Source organism: Amblyomma mixtum, chromosome 7, assembly GCF_055824585.1.
Source record: "Amblyomma mixtum isolate Tamu chromosome 7, ASM5582458v1, whole genome shotgun sequence".
Lineage (NCBI taxonomy): Eukaryota > Metazoa > Arthropoda > Arachnida > Ixodida > Ixodidae > Amblyomma > Amblyomma mixtum.
Window position 1 is genome coordinate 35,538,311 of NC_143018.1, and position 4,470 is coordinate 35,542,780.

The 4,470-nt window shown below is 42.5% G+C and overlaps 1 non-coding gene across 1 annotated transcript; it reads right to left on the minus strand.

Annotated features, from left to right (window-relative positions):
* Window positions 1-1,249: 1,249 nt before the first annotated feature.
* TRNAD-GUC (transfer RNA aspartic acid (anticodon GUC)) lies at window positions 1,250-1,321 on the minus strand. Its single transcript has one exon. It is a non-coding gene; the product is annotated as a tRNA-Asp (tRNA).
* Between the last annotated feature and the right edge of the window lie 3,149 nt (window positions 1,322-4,470).

A 4,470-nucleotide genomic window follows, 5' to 3' on the forward strand; every position in this document is an offset into this window, starting at 1 on the left:
GGTAGGTGTGGCGAGATCCTCACCACGAAACTCGTGGAAACTAGGTGCTTAACTGTCGCGTAAATTTTAGGCTGCTTTTAAGCGCCGTATGGGCGGCAGTATATTATATACGAATAGCCCGCTCTCAGTAGCGCTTTTTTTTTTTGCTTGGCAATTAAATCTCCAGCTGTTCATAAAAAATTGCGAGGACACTTTGGCAACTAAAGTGTTGAGAGGCGAAAGCCAAAAACACTATGCCATGACGACTTCCGGTGGATGTGACGTCACACCGTTCCCGTGGCTCTATCGATACTCAAATTATACATCTTTAGGGAGTCTTAAGTGTTAATTACGCTTAATTACACATTTTTTCATCTAATTTGACTATGCCGTGACGACTTCCGGTGGATGTGACGTCAGACCATACCCGTGGATATACCGACGTCTGCGTTATTTCGACGCAATTTTGACATTCTTGACTATAATTATTGACCAATAATTATTGACTATAAATCTTGACTAATTATTCTGCAGTCATCAAACTTGGTTTCTAGCTATCATTTTTTCCTCCTCTATCTGAAGCAACCATTCGTTTTCTGTTATCTTAGTTCCCGAGTTAACACGAGTTAAGCGCTGCCAAAGGTGTAACACCCTCTGCTAACGGACGACAGTATGAGCCATTAAAGGCTTTCGACTTAATATGCGTTTCCAACTTTCTGCAGTTGAGTTAAAGCAACGTACCCGAGGTGGCGGCTTGTACAAGCTCGCGGTTGTGACGGCCTGCTTTCCAGCGAACAGCGGACGTTTGGGAGGCTTCGTCGGTTTCGACTTCAAAGCTTCTGCTTTGGTGTAGTAAGCAGCGAGGCGTAGTGTAAACTTATATCAGTTCTTTCGATTGCTACTATAAATGGCGTTCATCGCGGAACGCCCACCTTTCACGGTGTTCAATCCGTGACAGCATTTTTGTTTTTCGCTTCGTTGTTATTGCCACAGCTCTGTCTGCACAGTCTTTTACGTAGTTTTTTTTTTTGTTACTGCTTTTCGCCTACCGCTGAAAGTTCTCATCCTCATAATGTATTCATCCCAATGCCTCAGCGGTTATCGCGGCGACACGCGTAACCGCTGCACAGACTATACGCAGCCATGGTAGCACATAGGCCTAACTATTTTTACGTTCATTCTGTTCATCAAAATAATTCTGTAACCCAAAAAGGTTGTTAAATTACTCGTACTACAATGACGAACCATAATAAAGAAAAAAAGAAAGATGCTCCCCGTCGGGGAATCGAACCCCGGTCTCCCGCGTGACAGGCGGGGATACTGACCACTATACTAACGAGGAGAACGGGAAGAAGCGCTCTCTGTGTTCAACACAATAGTGACAGCAGAGAGTGCGTGTGTCTTTTTGGTTTTATTTGAATTTTCGTTAGTTGTGAATTGTAGGGTTTTACGCACCGAAGCGACATATTTTAGTGACATGGATTACTGCATACTTAAAAGACCGCAAACAGTTTGTTGAAGTGGGTGGACAACGTTCGGGCTCTCTTCCAGTTTCATCCGGTGTTCCCCAAGGAAGTGTTTTGGGTCCTCTGCTTTTCCTTTTGTATGTCAATGATATTGTTCAAGTTGTTAACCCACCAGTGCATATTCGATTGTTTGCTGACGATTGCATTCTATACCGAGAAGTTACAAATAAGGAGGATCAAAGTGACCTGGACAGTGCCTTGAACAACGTTTTTGAATGGTGCGACCGATGGGGCATGGTTCTGAATGCTGACAAAAGTGTATATATGCCGATAACCCGAAAAACCATACTTCATAGCTACACATATAAATTAGGCTCTCTCCCTCTTCAACAAGTATCCAACTACAAATACCTAGGAGTAACAATAAGTAGCAATCTATCGTGGAACTTGCACATAAACAATATCTGTTCTGCGGCATTTAGGAAATTGTGCTGCTTAAGACATAAACTAAAAAATGCTCCTTCTAAAATTAAGCTACTTTGTTATTCTTCAATAATTAGACCTAAACTCGAATATGCATGCATAGTGTGGGACCCGTATACTAAATCTAACGTAAAAAATCTGGAGAGAATACAGAGAAGAGCTGTCAGGTTTATCTTTAATAAATATGCAAGGTCTGACTCCCCCACCACTTTAATGGAGATTAATAAAATTGAACTACTTGAACATCGGCGAAGAAAGCTTAGGTTAAAATTTATTTCTCTCTTATTACATAACAAACTTGGTTTGGATCCCTCATCATACTTAACGCCGGCACCAACCAGACAAACTCGTCAACACCATCCCAGTTCTCTAACCCCTATATTCGCTAGAACAGACACTTACAAGTTTTCGTTTTTTCCACGCACAATAACAGATTGGAATGAGCTAGTTAAACCATTATCCCAAGAGTTTTAACCAATTATTTTTTCTATATTGTGTTGTTCTTTTTTGAAATGTTGCGTTTTTTTTGTCTCTTGATTGACTTTGTTCGCCCACCCTGCTTGGACTCAGTGTCCGCAGTATTTTGTAAATAAATAAATAAATAAATAAATATGGGCTACGCGGTATTAATGCCATAGTGGAAGCCTCCCGATTAATCACATAACACAGGAACGTTTCTTGTGTTTCGCCTCCATCGAAATACGGCCGCCTAGGCCGGGATCGAACCCGAAACATTGGGATCTTAAGCCAAAGCCACCGAGCTATGTAAAAAAGAAAACGTTGAAACCAATTGGACAGTCCAGTTGGTTTAAATGTGTTTTTATCGACCCAATCAATTGGACCCAACTGGACCAACTAATTAGACCCATTAGGCCGGGCAGTTATTGCATCCAAAAAATAATGACAACATTAAACTCCCAATTATGTTTCGCAAAATGCGAAGTGTGAGAAATATTTGTACAACTTAACATACTATTAATGTGCAAACGGAACACTGATTTGTGAGGACTGCAGGGAGACACTCTGCCTGGAGCCAATCCACGTTTTTACTAAGGAATTGAGATTCACATGCTTTTATGGAAATCAAGGCCAACCGACACACATATACCACACATAAGAAACGCTACAATTTCAGATACTATAATAGCATATATTAGCTCAATATGCATGCAGAGAACACACTTCTGCTCCAACTTATATGCCCCATTTATGAGGCTCTCATGCTGGGGCCAGTGGCGCTTGCCCACAGAGCGCAGTTATTTAATTTAATTTCGACCGCATGGGTGGGGCAGATGATGAACACAATTTAGCAGATTAAGCTGCTGATAGCTCATATAATAAGAACCATTTTATTCATGTCTTGCTTGCTAAATATGCATTCATATGGATACATTGGGTGCAGTTGAACAGAAAAATTGGATGCAATTGGGCTCACCAATCACAAAACCGACTGGTCCATTTGGACAGTCCATTTGGGTGTCCAAATGATACACCATTCCCATTTGAACCAGTCGCAACCATTTGGAAATCCAATTGGTTCCAATTTTTTTTTTCTGGGATGGCACAGGGACGTTTGTGTGTTTCACCCTCATCGAATTACGGCCTCCTAGGCAGGGATCGAACCCGCATTCTTAAGACTAGAAGCGGAATGCCAAAGCCCGTCGAAACACCGCGGCGGGTCAAACAATCTTGATTCGGCAGTCCGCGCTGAGGTAACGATTTGTGCGCACTGTTCCTAATGTTGGCTGATGCTAGCGCTGGCAAGACTATTTATTAACGAATTTGTTGCACTTCACTTTATTTGCTGTGTTTTGTTGTATGGTGCACTTAGTGTTAAACGAATTTCAGAAAATAAATCGATGTGAAATATTTCTGCCCGCTGTTTTTCTATAGAAATTGAAGGCTATACAGCAGTGTAACTGCAAGGCGATGCAACTTATATGTACGACCACCCTCAGATGGTAGTCTGAGAGGTGAAAAGCCCGATGCACCGGCGGGATATGGATATTTCGAACGCTGTACTCAGCGCCAAAAACTGTATACCTCGTCACTTCCGCCGAAGATATATTTGCGTTTTTTTTTTTCACACTATACTAGCTGCTTTTATTGCTACATGCAGGTGCAAGTGCGTCTGTTCGACCAGAACCGTTATCATATTTTGTTATCTGGGTTATTAGACATAGCGAACTCCGTCAGCGATCCTTCCTGTAATTATACGCTCCAGACAATAAACATCGGAGGTGTATCTGCGTGCTATACGTCACCTGGCTTAAAATTTATGATTTTCTCATCTGTGTACCAACACGTACTAGATCGAGCGTTCGCGACCGCCCGTCAGGCCTAGGGCTTCTGTGAAAACCGCGCTAAATTTCCCAACAACGCAGGCCGGGCACCCAGAGTTCAGTGAACCTTCTTCTGATAAGACCACAGCGCTCTGTCCGTCACGTCAGCAAGGACGAGTCACCGAAAGTGCGGCAAACACATGCAGAGTGACAGAAGCGCAGACGCGCGAGGAGTTAACCAAAGTGTCGCAAAAAAAAAA